Genomic DNA, 16291 nt, shown 5'->3' with positions numbered 1-16291 from the left:
TATCGTTTCTGATAAGAGTTAATGCGACTCTGCATGCTACTGAATCAGATCGCGGGTGTTGTTGTTATAAAACGAATCGTTAGCGATACCGACGTGAAATTTTCATCGGGAAAAACGAGAGGCTCGGCTTTATTAATAATTATTACGTAGAACTTAGGCTGGCAGGAAGGCAAGGCAGGCAAGCAGACAGGCAGGCACGACTAACGTTTGGATATTTCTCTTTCTCTCGTGACTCGCGTGCTCGAAAGCTCCGTCCCTTTCTCTCTCATTTTCTCTCTCTCTCTCTCTCTCTCTCTCTCTCACTCACTCACTCACTCTCATTCTCTCGTTCTGCCGGTCGAATCGATATACGTGCACGAATGCGGCTTCGAGCTTCGTCCACTTCTTCTTTCACGTGACTACCGCAGGAAAGAGGGCCGGCCGAATCAATATCTCACACAGACGTTGTCCTCGTCACTGTCGCACGGTGAGCTCCTCGTACCTTTCGAAGGTCGTTCTCTCTCGTCGTCCGACTCGAAATCCGATGCAAAACGGACTGAATCTCTAATTAATCTGTCTTTTTACCGTGCCCCGTCCGACAAGCGCGAAACACGATATATGTATTGCCTACACGTGTGAGAACACGTGTACCAAACTTGAGTATGTATCTATGTATATGTATATATATATATATATATATATATATATATATATGCCGAATTGCAACATGTTCGATATGAGTATGAATCGACACTTTATGCAAATCATACGAAAGCTTGATCAAAAAACTTGACATTTTAACTAGTCCCGAGCATCGTCAAAAATTGATGCAGGCGCAGATTTCTTTGCAAATCGTACTAAAATATTGAGTTTTTAAGAGATAATACATCACATATCTTTTCTGTACACGAAGAAAAGGATCAGAATTGCCACAACAAAACGATAATGTTATTTTTCGCCTATCCATACAAGAGTTATGGGGACTATAGTACTTTGGGAGTGACCTATATATGGTTGTCTCAACCGTAGTGAGTAGCTGTATTACGTAATGATTATTTCTAACTCCCGTAACTTGAATAATCTAAAAATGTAATTTAAAAATGTTTTATTTTAAATGTTGAAAATAAGAAATAGAATACTCCAATTCTATGCTGAAGATACAGCTGCTTTGCAAGCTTTATCCATAATTGTCAACAATAATATGCATCAGTAAGCATCACACTGTAACGCACATTTGTTTTATGTGAAAATTCTTCGCGAGTTGATGGCGATACTGTCTATTCTATAGCTATAATGGAACTGAATTCTCAGTGCCATGTAAATATGTCCTATAGATCTCTCAATCATACTATTTGTTCTGCAAACTACATTAGAAAGAGAATAATAATTCTTCGGATGAGGCAGCCATATACTAAGATAAATAAATGTTATTTATCGTAAGACTATAGTTGTTAGAACTGTAAATAGACATGTATTTTATACTCAATATCAATATGATTTGAATCCATTTCCACATTTTTTTTCCAATCATAGAGAATGTTGTAACAATCATAGCAATTTTTTCGTATATTAATTTCAAAAATGTAAATAATTCTGATAATGTGCAAAAAGTTAAGTAAAAGCCAAGATATTATAAATTTACAGTTTTAATTATTGGAATGCTTTAATTTTCAACGACAAACATCCAAAAGTTAAAATACATCGAAAATAATTTATTTATCATTATTTAACTCTTGATATGTATATATATATACATATATATATATATATATATATATATATATATATATATATATATACACGTATAATATCATACGGTATAGTGTACATCGTAGTAATGCATACAAATGATAAAATAAAAATTTAAAAAAGATAAATCTCGCTCTGATTTGAAAATACACATGCAACATGCCGGATATTAACTAGAGATGTGATTTTCGCGTTTCGAGCTTTTACTTGTCGGGCGGTCCATTTATAACATCGCCATTATAATACACCGGTTGGATACGTGATTGCGGTCGATTGGACAAATCCGTCGACGCCGAGCGATACGCCGAGCGAGACCAGCGATTCGATCGACAGAGGATGAGTGGGCAAGTGAGAACGAGAGAGAAAGTTACGTAAATAGAGGCATCCGGAGGCCGGGAATAAGAGAGAGAGAGAGAGAGAGAGAGAGAGAGAGAGAGAGAGAGAGAGACAGAGAGAGAGAGAGAGAGAGAGGGGGGCAAGAGATAAAGAGCGACGAGGTAGAAAAAATGATTTTTAACATTTCCAATAGATTGCACCTGATTACCCGGACCGTACGAGAGGGCACGTGCAATTCCGCACGCGGGATAGTCATATGTCGTGTATATGTGTGCAGGCATGTGCGTGTGCATGAGCACGCTCGTTCATTCGATGGGTTTCCCTTTGTACGCGAGACCGAGTAAGGTAAAAAAAGGAGCGAAATTAACGGAATGAAACAATGAGAACGACCGGGCTTAAGGGTTGCTACCGGCTGTGTAATGGAATTAGGTCCGATTAAATTAGCTAAAAGGATTTTAGGTATGTACCGAAGGAGCAAACTACGTTTTCGATATTATCGTATTTCTTTCTCGTGCCCGCGAATACAATCGGTACTCCATTCGCACCCTCCCTCCCCTCCCATACCCCTCTTTCTCTCTATTTTCCTTTTAATACGACCCGCAATAACTGCGACGTAACTTATATTATTCTGTATAGGTTTCGTATTAGAGTCTAAATATTTCCCGCTTCCTAAATGAATAAGATACAAGATGTGTTATCAAATCAAATTATCTTCAAATTAGAAGATCATTATACATATATTCTAAGATTAATTTTGATCTAAATTATGAGAGAAAACGTGTGTGTGTGTGTGTGTGTGTTTTAAAACTTCTTTCTTCGTATCACATTTTAAATTTCAAACAACTCCAAAATATGTATTTTCTGTTATATCATATAAATTGGTAATGGAATAATTTTGTCGATTTGATGCAATGTAAACATAGAAATTGCTTTCAACAATTCAATAGTAAAGAGATGATAACAAGCAACCGTGTGACATGTAAGTTAATTCATTTATATAATTTCACCATTATAATTTCAGCTCGTATTGAATAAGGTGATGAAAACGATCAAATGACAGATTAAATAATTTTTGCAATTCTTCTGGTCTAAATATGATTTATCGATCGATAATTTATTTTAAAACGAAACAGCGAAAGAAAGAATTGCAGAAAATATCCAACGAAAGAGGAAGCTTTGCCGAGAGCTTTTCCGCGCAGCGGAGGAAGATCTGAGTAAACGTGATGCTGCGTAGTAAGTGGATCGTTTGGAAAGGGTTTAGAATTCATACAGGAACGTCGTAAAAGTAAGACACAGCCGTGCCCGCTTGTCCACCGATGCACCACCAAAAGCGTCGTCGGCACAAATTTGTATGCGCCATTTTCCGCTTGGGACATTTCCGCGCGCACGTCCGTCCTTTGATACGTAGAGGGAATAGAGAAAGAAAATACGTATATGGATGAAGAAGCTGTTTTCCGCTCGTCCGCATCAGCATACTCCGGTGAGGAAGTTACGGAGGAAAACCGGAAACCGCTATCCCCCGCTCTCCTCTTTCCCCCCCCCTTCCCTCCCGCCTCTCTTTCTCTCTCACAGTCAAGCCGAAATTCGTTCATTAAGAAAGTTATCGGCAGCACAAAGTAACGCGCCAGCGCGAGAAATAATTGACATTCGGCGGCTGCAAAGTATCCCGCCTGAATAATAATAATAACCGACTGACTGCGCGAGCTCGCGGGATACAATTTGTTTTCTAACAAGCATCGCCAGCTCGCCCGACTTTGAATTACGCAAATCATTACTTCGTCGCGGCTGCAATTAGAGGCCATTTCGGAATCGCGCGCCGTTTAATCGGCGTTTCAGAGTTTTCCTAGTTATCTAGAGAAGAGAGAAAAGAAATCGATAAACTTCGAGTTCGATACTTCCCCAAACGCCAAAGATAGACACGAGATCCTTCTTATCGGTATTAGTTGCAAAGTTACGTCATGCTGAAAATGGAGGCGTCGACGCGACTAATAGTCTGCTATTAAATAATCACCCTGTAACGAAAAATCGATTCCAAATTCGTCGCGGAATTCATAATCGAAATTTGATCCGCTAAAAGTAGGCCGTACTCGAAATAAAACTGTGACCTAGAAAAGATATGGGAAATCGTTAAACAGAGTTAATTAACTCTCAAGTTATCTATGCAATACTCGCGCTATTATTTAATGATTCCAAGCTCAACGCGCTTCGGTTGTTAACACGACTCGGTTGACTCAGTTTTTCATTTATTAGTATAAACATGATGAAGAGACGTGGAAGCCATGCCAAGCGACGAGTGAAATAAACGAAGAATTAAACGCCTGAAATTTATGCCAACGTTACGTGCAGAGTGCCGCAGTTATGTTTCGCTGAAAAGTAAGCAACTTAATAGCGCGGAGAGTATTACGTGTGAGCAGACCGTGTCATTTGCATTTCCATATTTACATTCGCGAGCGAGTCGATGAGGTAATTCATGCGGGGAATCCTTTAAATTGCAATGCGCGTGCATCGTTATGCATCGCGCGCTCGCGGACTCGATGTTGAGCGGAGGCCAAAATTACGTACGTCTCACGGCATTCGATTTTATCTTCTAAGAAAACACGAACAATGAGGCTTTTGGATTTTGCGCTAAAGCAAAAGCGCCGTACACGCATAAAGCCGAGAGATATTATCAACCGAATGGAAAACAATGGGAGATATCGATCACCGATTCGCCGTATTCGCATCCATTCGGGTGCGGTTCGTCGTCGTCGTCGTCGTAGTCGTCGTCGTCGTCGTCGTCGTCGACGTGGCGCAAATGCACTATTCTCTATACACGACGCGGTTTTACGTTCACACTTTCGACGCATTCGAGTTCCTATGAGTTAACAAGTTGCCACATCTGCCGAGATTCCGCACCGGCGGAATATATTTCGCGGAATATCCGCCAATCGGAAAATTATTACTACGCCTCGTGTTTCACCGCCTTCGAGATTTAAACGTTCCAACTTTCTAATCCGATACAACTTTATATGCGATATCGTTTCCCGATCATTATCCAAGTTTACGATAAATAACGTGGTTTATAATATGACATGATATGAGCTACCGCGAATAAGAACAGTTTTCCAGCAAACTGAAAGTTAATTTATTCCTAATGAGAGATTAACGTCATTTAATATTTTACCAGCTTGGAATTTTCTTTCTCCGAACTATTATTTTTTTTTCTTGTTAAAACAAGAAACAAGATTTATACCCTTGCTCTCTAAAATTCTCGGTCCGACACAAAAGTGTAAACGTGTGGATAAAATGTTTACAACTATTTGAATTTTTGCCCAACTTTCGATTTCCTATTCGTGAAGAAATTTATTTTCGAAAATTATAATAATTTGACGCTCTACGATGAAGATACGTTGAAAAAGGAAGATTAAACATGAAAACGACGTACGCTGTTACATGAGTCTTCCCTAAGCAAATTATTAATCCCAGGCGAATACCGAGGTAAACATAAGGATAAGCATAATTCTAGCGATTCTCATACTTTTTAATCTTAAGAGAGTGTAAATAACGTAACCCGGTCGTTGTTAGAAAAATTCCACAATTTATGAAGAAACGGAATTAAGGAGAAAAATATACGACGTACTGTCGCCAATTTTCATTAGAAGCAAGATCGCACATCGCACATTGCATCGTGTCGTCGCGCGGTATCATTTTCAGCAAGCTCGTAACATTTTTCTATCTTCTCGTAGTCTCTATCGCACACAAATGGTTGCGTGCAATTATACGAAGAATATTTTTCGTTCCAACGAGCTTCCGCGCACAGCATTTTCGGACTAAAAGCGTACCACGCGTAACATCAGAACGGCCATTTTTTTGCGAGAGCTCGCATTAAAAAATAATACGCATATCCCAGTGGAAAGTTACTATCAAGCCACTTTATTACCGCAAACTTCATAAAGTTTTATTTATAAGAATTATCAAGACTAAAACAAAAATGAAACGGTGAATCTTGTCATATCCTAAAAAAAGTGCACATACAATTTCAATAAAATATATAAATATAATACAATAAAATATATAAATCTCTATTCTAATCTCTATTCTAATCTATTTATATTAATAAATGTTATAAATATATATATATATATATATATATATATAGCAAGACAGTTAAAATTCCGGACAAAGTTTAGCAATGTTTTATTAATAATTCAAATACACAAACATTTATAAAATTAATAATAAAATTATATAATAAATATAATTAAAAATGTAATTCAACAAATGTGCACTTTGTTAAATGAAATTATGGTTAAATACATCAGTGAAAATTGTGTGATGTAATTAATATCATATTATAAGAATACGCGGGATATTCTAGAAATTTTCCTGCTATTTTACTCTTTCTATCCTGTGTACTTTTCATCTCACAATATTGCCTTCGCAATATCTGCTTCACAAAATTACACAACATATCGATATCACGCTCGGTATATAAAACCAAATCTCTGCACACGATTTAAAACACTTATCCTTCGAAAAATGACTACAAAAATTTTTAAGAAAACAACCGCGTAGCCGACACTTTCTTCCGTGAAAATTTCAGGCGGTAAATCGGTGGTTGGAGTGCAATTAGAACGCGAAATTGGTCGCGTGTAAGAGAGCGAGGGGTTAAAAAGTCGCTCAAAAGCAATTTGACGTAGCGTGGTGGACGCATCGAGTCGCTTTGAAGCCATAAATTCGCGAGAGGGTGCAATTGCGGGTGTGACGGTGTGGGAGTGTGGGGGTATTCGCTGTCCAATCGGACGTTGCGCTCTGACTGCCCGTTCATGCGTTTCAACGTTTGCAAATCATTCATTCCGACTCATTGTCGGCAAGTCGGCTGCGCTACACGTACGTTGTCACACCGCACCAAATACAAACTCTCTCACTCTCTCTCCCTCTTCTCCCTCTGCCCTTTTTCTCATTCTCTCTCTCTCTCTCTCTCTCTCTCTCTCTCTCTCTCTCTCTCGCTCCACGCTATGAAATTCCTCGGGAACAGGACGCAGCGGGAGGAGACCATGCCCTTGAATATTTATCGTTCCCTCGCGGGATCAAATTCTACGTCGGGCCGCACGAATTGGCGCGAAAACGCGGTCATTACGATGCAACCAAGCCACAAATCGGAAAACGAGATCGTTATCGAGAGTCACTCCGAAAAAATTTCAAGAAGAGAGAGAGAGAGAGAGAGAGAGAGAGAGAGAGAAAAGGGGTGAGTTCGCCAGTGAAATTCCATGTTGCATCGGTGTCAAGTTGTTCGTTTAACTATTTAACATAATCTATAGGATAGCTTCCTATTACGTCTAATTATCTATTTGCTTCCGCTTACATTAATTATCAACATGATTTTATGTACTAACAATATTGGATGCATAATAAGTTAATCAATGTATAAACAGCTATTTACATATAAATATCAAATCGCATCATATAAATAATTCAGCAGATAGGCAATAAAATATGGTTTACCGTTTTCATTATTTGCATTCTCAAATCTCATCGAGTTTAAAAGCTTGCTAAATTATTGTGGAGTACGCATGTTCTTTTCAACTCCGTTGTATAGCTTCATTAGCGATCGATCCATCATCCCGAGCAAAATGGAACAGAAATTTCCAACGACCTTTGTTATTCTAAAGCGGACGTGCTATTACACAACTTTCCACTTTTTTATCAATGGAAAATGAAAAGTTTACACGCGTGGATATGCTCGCGGAGCCGTCACCGTCACCGTGCGGCTTTTATTTTCAGCGGGAAACCATGAGATTCGATTACGTGGGAGAGATTCGATTGGGTGAGATTCGTATGAGATTTCAAACGATATAAAACACACAAAGAGCGAAAGAGTTCACTGCTACAATTGCGCAATCGAGCCCGCATCGTGCGTAATCGCGAGATGTATCGGACATGAATGTAGCGGATATGTCAAATAACGGTCTCGCTTTGCGACACACCGCACGCGCGCTCGAGTCTCTCCTATCGGCTATAAACTTCAAATCTCTCTCTCATAGAAGGGAGGTTAGCAGGCCACAACAAGAGAAGGGACCAGAACAGAAACGAAAAGAAAGATGAAGAGAGAGAGAGAGAGAGAGAGAGAGAGAGAGAGAGAGAGAGAGAGAGGCTGCGAGTTTGTTCGAGCAGCTAAAAAAGGGGAACGCAAGAACGCCCGTGGATTTACATTGATGTATCGCCCGAGGTGAGCGAGAAAGAGAAAGGCCCGAGAACGCAGGAGGGAGAGTAAAATGGGAAGGAGAGAACAGGGACAGAAGGGGGAGGAGAGGGGGGGGGGAGAAATATTTGTAGATTATACCGGCGGGTCAACGCCACCCGCCTGTTCCTCGCGAGAACCTAGCTTGTCACGGGACTAAAATTAAAACGAGGCGCACCCCGAGCCTTTCCAGCATGCGTACGTACCAGCAACCGTTCGAGATATTTCTTATCGATATTATCGAGGCAAATCGATATCAAAGTATGCCATCATTGTGATTCCGGATACTCTGGCAACGATACTTGTATCAAATAATAACACCCGCAGCTTAATTCCAAGCTTTATAAAACTGAAACTTTTAAAAAATAACGCATGGCGATACTCGTGAGAAAAACTTGTTCAAAACTTGTTCTTTCAATCTCGTCAAAAGATGTACCGTTCAAGAAAAACAACAAGGTCATAATGATATATCGCGATAAGTGTGAAACGATAGGTATGAACTCGTGTGTTTGCACTAATTTACGAAAATCTTTAAAAATGAAAGTTTTAATTGAAATAGAGCAGAAATCCGCAGAAATCGTACGGACTATACTGTTAAGAGTTTACGATTAAGATGCCACGAAGGTGGTGATCCGTGTATGCTTTACTCGCGCTGCCAACATCGCTGTCGCTTTCGCTCCGTTGTTGCTTTGTGCGCTTTCAAGCGCGACAACCCACGTTACTCAACTTACGTGCGCGACCCTCGAATGTGCATGCGTCACCTTTTTGTATTCCCCACCGAGCATTTCCCACTAAAGATTAAATGGAACACCGTAAAATCAGCAGGACAAATCAGTGATTGGTCGTATTATTCCAAGCAAGCTTTAAAGTTCGATTACAGAGGCCACTTATCTATCTTTGTAATTTAATTAGCTAAATTGAATTTCCGTCAAGGCAAATTCCACTTGTAATTAACCGAGACACAAGGTTTTGTAATCAATTTTCACCCCCCTCCCCCGACTTGATCCGTCTTTTAATTCTCTATATTAATTAAATACTTAATAAAACATAAATTTTCATCCAAGTTGACGTATAATTTATCAAAAGACGCTTTCATGCATTATGTAATTCTACATTATTATTCGCGTATTTCTTTTTCATGTGTCCTTTCAGATCGATAGAAAAACGATCGAACATTTCTCTGGAACGAGAGCCGCTTGTAAAAGTAGAAAACCGCAAGCTGGATATGTCCTTTTCGAATTATCGATCAGTGTAACCATCGATAGATTCACAATGCCATTAAATGAACGCGATTATGCTGTCTCGAAACGACATTAAAAGAGCACAAAATCGTTGTATAGAACGGACTAGTACATTATATGTATATATCTAACATCAATCTTTTTGAACAAAATTTATATTTAGTTGGCTTTGTGGCAAACTATTAACAGTGCATCAATGTGCACATAAAATCTTATTTTCGGAAATTTATTAATGATAATATGGATTTTATAAATTTGCATAAACAGTTAAAAGAAAGTAATAAGATTAAATATTTCTTCTACCTTCTTTTATATTTTAACATTTCTGTTTATCTTCATCACATAATTTACATGCAACATTGTACCAGATTTTTAACTTAAGTTAAATGTGTAAATGTAATATGTGTTAAATGTAGTATATTTATATCGATCTATATATTTGTGTCAACATTCAACATTGTTAAAAAAATTGCAAAACATTCTAACTGAAAGTAAGCAAAGATATTTACAAAAAATGTTTACAAAAAATTCAAAATCATATTACTTTATATGTGCGCACGCGTGTATGTGATATAATACATTTACAAGTATATTACTAATATACTTGTAAATATTACAAAAATAAAGCAAATGTTAATATATTTGTTAATTGTGTTGGTGTTGTTTCCAATCACCGTATATATATGTTATTTTTAATATGTGTAAAAATAAATGAACATAGTACATATAAACCAAGTCAAATTTGATTTTCTCAAGAATGATTCCTTATATGAAATAATATATTACTTTTTTTTTATTTATCTCTACATAAAAAATAATTTCTCTATCGATTATACCCCATTGTTATATATACACATTTCTTCAAAAACATAAATCTATATTTGTACATATTTTGTTACAAGTAAAAGCTGAAACTCTATTATAGCTCACTTATATTATAGCAAAAATAAGAATTTCTTGTGATTTCATTTTTAGTAACATTTTACATTTCACATTTCTGCTAATAAAATTATTCATCCTAATGATAAATTAAATTTATATCGTAACAATTTAGCAAGCTTTTCAATTAAAATTTAGTAAATTATATAATGTATCACATGTATTAGATAATGTATCACATGTCATTAATGAACATTAAATAAAACGTTGAAAAATAATGGTTGCATAATTCTGAATCAAAATAAATTCTCATTCTTACAAAATTCGCAAAAACTATGAGAATAAATTATCGACTACTTCACAAAAAGAAAACGAGAAAAATTTTATTTGCAGCTGCCATTGCAGATAACGTGAATTTCGATTATTGTTAACCAAAAGCTGAAACATCACACAAATCTCGAGATAGTAAACATTTGCCTGAGATAGTTTCACACGCGTTACGTCATAGTCCATAAAACAAGCGGCTTCCACGCCTCCAATCTCTCTTACACATCTTACACGAGGTCGCCGACGATGATGTCACAGGATAATTCGCCATGATGATGTCGCGAAAAAAAAATGCATACAAGAACTAACTATTCACTGATTCGCCGTGTAGCTCCAAATGTTGCAACGAAACTAGATTTCGACCGACACGCGGATACTCGACGAGACGCATTATGAAATTGCATTTTGACCTTTGATCAAATCTCGGAAGAACGAGTTGGAAATATGAATGCATATGTCAAATTGTTACACGTGTTTCACTATACTTCCCGGTTGACATATACTTCCGGTGCATCCAAGCTACCTCTATCGAGAGCATCTGAATAGTAGGTAAATTAGTAGGGAAATTAAAAGTAAGGAAATTAAAACCATGAAAGTGAAAGGAGAGTATAGGAGAGTATGTAATTAAACACATTTAGGATTTAATTATAATTATTAAAATTTAAATTATTAACCATGTGCATCTCGAACTTTAAAAAGATACTGATGAAATCTTTAAATATTCTGTGTTCTACATTTTGTAGCTAAAAAGAATTAATAGGAAAATAATTATTCCAGATCGAATTTTTTGACTTTTCTAAATTTATTAAATTACAATTAATGAAATAAACAAACCGTTTATAATTTTATAAAAATAAAAATTTTATATAATTTTATAATTTATCCCATTTTATAATTAATGCATAATTAAACATTTGATACATGAGGATATTTGATTGTGTGCTATTTCTCCTTTATATTTTACAAGTGTGTACGATAATAAATTCGTACATGTGTCTACCTATATTTGAAAATTATTGACAATTATTGAAAAATTAGTAACGTCTGTCAATCAACGTAACGATACTGTCACATCACGGCGGGGATTTGTCACATCTGTCGTACCTGCGGTCAACATTTTACTCGCCTTTGAACTCGCCTAAGTCTCATTGTGAAAAACGTATCGATTACATGGGTATTCTTGTAAAAGACCTTCGGGTGTCGAGCCTTCGGTAGGTAGGTGCGACTTCCTACGAGTGTTGTAAACACGTCGAAAGTACCAGCTAAACGCCGGCGCTAGAAAAAGAGTCCTTTTGCGCGCGCGGCAGGGAGGAGAGGAGCATGGAAGGTTTCTCAATAGGATGAAAGACGGCGAGGTCGGAATGTCAGTGGGGCACGCCCATTGGAAGGTACTGTAATTCGATGCGTTTGTACGCGCGAATGAGCGTCACCACCACGAGCGGACGAGCGACGCATTTACGCGAGACTACCTGTACTACGCCTCCTCTTCTCGTCCTCTTTCCGCTCCCCCCCCCCCTCCTCCGTCCCTGTGTTTTCGCTTTCCCTCGACATGAAAATTATCTACCCGCATTACGTCACGTAGAAAAATACGTCGCGGTCCGGTTATATGAGAGAAACGCGATCCGATCGGAGAGACGGTGTGCGTTGCAAACGCACGTGGTGTAAATATCGCGACCGTAAAACAAATCCGAGTTCCGGGTTCGAACGAGCGAGTCAAGAGGGGACCGATGAATATCGCCTCCCTTGTAATTTGGACTTTAACCCCTGCCCCACGGTCGCAGGCGAAAATATAAATGCGCTCCGCGGAGACTCGCGTGGCAAGTTTCAAGTGGAAATATTTCAATTCGCGCTCTTTAAATTCACCCAATCTCAAAATCCATTTTTAGTCAATTGGTGAAATTAGCGGGCAATTAAGTGTAAATGAGAGAATAAATGATACCTACGTATTATTAATAATTCTCGCAAATTAATATCGCGTAACGTGATCACGATAATCACTCACCGTGCAGAATGTATCGTCAACCATCGTTGTAATGATTCATCGACACGGTTAATTTACAACGGAGAAATAACGAATTGCATTTTATACCCGTAAAATTCAGCCTCGGACACAGCTAATAATGCGACAAAATAAGAGTTCAAAGAAAGACGTTTGAGAAACACATTCAAAAATAAAGTTTTAGATAAAACAAAATATAGTAATTGATTTAACAAAAAAATATGCAACCGAGAGGTCTTTTAGCTACGCTTTTGCACCTGTCCTCTCCCCTCTCTTTCTCTTCCCCCCAAAGTAAAGTATGCAAAAGTGTAGCCAAATAAACCAAGCAAAAATTACAACAAAAGTTACTTAAGCTCTCGAAATCGCAATCATTGCGATAAGGAAAAGACACATACGTACTTTCGAACGTCGTTCTCGGCACCCGTGGAGAACCTCACAATTTTCACGGAAGCAAGAAAACCTCCGTCAGCATCTCCTTCGTGAAATCATTATTGCGATATTCGTCACTTTACCCGTCAAACGTGCACACAGATATGCACGCAGTTGTACGGCTTTTCGACGCGATGATGACGACATCCGCGGATTATACGGAGAAACGGGAAGATTGAGGTTACGTGCGCTCCGGACGCCAACCGAACAAATGAGGCGCGACGACGTGGAAACTTTACGATCACGATGGTCGTAGGTTTCAAAACGCGGCTATCGCGGCGTTGTTACGCGATAACGATAAGCGATCGGCGAGCGACGATGAAAATTCGAGAGGGCTCGATCTCTCGACCGGCGTCTCTGGCGCGCCGCGATCTTGACTGACCAGACTTCATTGCGCGATACGCAAAGTCTCGATTACATGCATTCGAAATTATGTAGTCGTGAAACGCACAATTCACACGCGTGTATCGTAACTCTAGACGCGATGCAGGCCGCGTTAACGTATTTTTAGATTACGTTTCCTTTCATATCTCTTTCTCCCGTCTCGTTTATTTTTGATTCCTGCTTGAGATTGATCGTGTTCCCGCTCTATATATATATATATATATATATATATATATATATATATATATATATATATATTTGACCGCCAAACGTTGAAGTTGCACAATTCGTCACGGATCAATGATGTTTGCACAAATGATCGCAAAAATGAAAATTAATCGGCATCCCAAGAAAAAATGAGACACGACACACCCGCGAAATATATATAACTCAATTTCGTCGGCGTGTTTCAAGTTCAAATGGATTCGAGTCGATCATAAATACGTTTTCACATTCGCAGGTTTTTCCTCCTGCCCGTTTCTCTTTTCTTATACGGCATTTTTCGTTTGGATTAAATTAATTGCACCACGAGTGTCAAACTGTCAATATGGAAATCATCGATCGAATTTGCAAATAAGAGCACATTCTTTTGATGGCGCTTTCGACTGCAACAATGCAAATCGCGCTGAATGCGATATTCAACTTTTATAAAGTTATGCTCGATTAAATATGTATTTTGATATGTGTATAAAAAGCGATTGTGCAATGTATTTTCGATCTGCCATTTCACATTTGACTTTTAAATTTTAATTCGGAGTTCAACTTTATGCGGGAATATAAATTTATATTGAAATTAAACTAAGTTAAATTACTCCCGGAATACGGCGCAAATTATCTCGATTAAAAAGTGCACGTAAAACCGTATGATTGTAATATACACGGGATATACTTTCAGAATTTTTTCATCCAACGATCAAATCCTTTGATCGATTTAATATCTACGAGCGCGTATTAAGAAGCCAATAGCAACGGTTTTCGCGATATTAAAATATTAACCTTCGAATGTATATACAAAGGAAACGAAAGTTTATTCTTTGACTAAACAACACTATCATGTGCCACGATAACTTGTACTTAAAGACTTACGTACTCTCATTAGTCGTGCACGCGTGACACGGCGTGACACTGACGTTTACCGCGTCGAAGTTTTTACAAAACTTTACTTACGAACATGTATCGTACGACTATCATGTACTTGTTAATTCCTTAGCGATAACGCCGACGACGCGGGAAACTCGGAGACTTTTTGAGAAAACACAGCCGCGCGGAGTAGAAACGCGCGGAGTAGAAACGCGCCGTTCTCGAGCCGCGTGACGTCATTTCGCGCGCGAGATACGACATGTATATATATATATATATATATATATATATATATATATATACACGCTATACAGAACTCTACACGTAAAACACGATGCTATATATACATGACACCCACGCGGAAAACGTCATCCATCGCGAGACCTTACTCGATTACATGGATCGAGGATCGCCCTACTTGTGTATTTACGAATTATATCTATAGGCGCGTCACACCCATGTATTTGTCTCGTATTTCGCGACACACACCCCCCCCCACACACACACACCCAACACACACACACACACACACACACACACACACACACACACACACACATACACACACACCACATACACACACACACACACACACACACACACACACATCATATATCATATCATATATAAATATATATTTTTTATAAATATATATTTTTATATATTTTTTTCTCAAACACACGAGCACGCGCGCGCGCGCGCGCGCGCGCGCGCGCGCGCACACACACACACACACACACACACACACACACACAGAGGATGCACAAAATACAGATGTATTTTGATAGATAATCCGCAGGTGGGGAACTTTATATGCATTACCTTGATCCGGAATACGCAAAGGATTCAGACACGATCTTGCCGTGATGTCGGTCACTTGGACGCGAGAATGATCGTACAATCGTCGACGACAGTAGATAATTTCCTTTTTTTTTTTCTCTTTATCTCGCCCTCGCGTTGCCGTTATACGTTTCCTCTCAGAGTCGCGTTCAAACTCCTGTGTCACTCCAAAGCACAAGGTGAAACTTCCGCTGGACACTTGTGCGTATATCCTTGTGGATTCTTGTGATTACGTCAAACACCACTTGCTCCGGAAAAAATATGTGTTCGGTTGATATATTCTCACACTGTACTGTAAAATCTCGATGCAGCTTCGCAGAGACACCCGACTCGCGTACGGACGACGGTATACGGTATCCGTGCGAGTGTATCGCGAATGAAAAAAAAAAACAACCGCTCTCGCTCTCTCTTTCTCTCTCTCACACGTTAACCGGATATTGTACGCGTTGTTGACCCGCCGCTATGCCAATGTTCCAACTCATAATCAGCTTTCCCCAATTACGCGAGCTCCGTTTTTTCCTCGGATCTCCGCGCACGCTGCCGCTTTCTCTCACTTGCTCTTTCTTCCTGCGCTTCTCCACGTCTCTCTCTCTCTCTCTCTCTCTCTCTTCTCTCTGCTCTTCTCTCTACTCCGTAATGTGATTTTCTAACAATCTCCAGAAATGTCAAACGTCAGGACGAGCCGCCAACTACGAAGCACGCACGACTTGGATGAACGTAACAACAACACGGCGACGGCGATGACGACGTGGGTGACAAGGAAGAGGAGAAGGAGGACAAGGACGAGGACGACGACGGCGACGGTGACGGCGACGGCGACGGCGACGG

The 16291-nt window shown here is 38.9% G+C and overlaps 1 protein-coding gene across 23 annotated transcripts in view; it reads right to left on the bottom strand.

Annotated features, from left to right (window-relative positions):
- Nucleotides 1-16285, bottom strand: part of LOC148936493 (protein muscleblind-like) — a 301423-nt gene extending 285138 nt beyond the window's left edge. For all 23 annotated transcript variants that reach the window (XM_089078059.1, XM_089078064.1, XM_089078067.1 and 20 more), the window contains exon 1: nt 15446-16285. The gene's annotated coding sequence lies outside the window, so the exon portion shown is untranslated. The remainder of the gene's footprint in view (nt 1-15445) is intronic.
- Nucleotides 16286-16291: the final 6 nt, after the last annotated feature.

The sequence above is a fragment of the Pogonomyrmex barbatus genome, unplaced genomic scaffold (genome assembly GCF_055798465.1).
Source record: "Pogonomyrmex barbatus isolate J1 unplaced genomic scaffold, ASM5579846v1 scaffold21, whole genome shotgun sequence".
Lineage (NCBI taxonomy): Eukaryota > Metazoa > Arthropoda > Insecta > Hymenoptera > Formicidae > Pogonomyrmex > Pogonomyrmex barbatus.
This window is presented reverse-complemented; position numbering and strand designations above follow the sequence as displayed.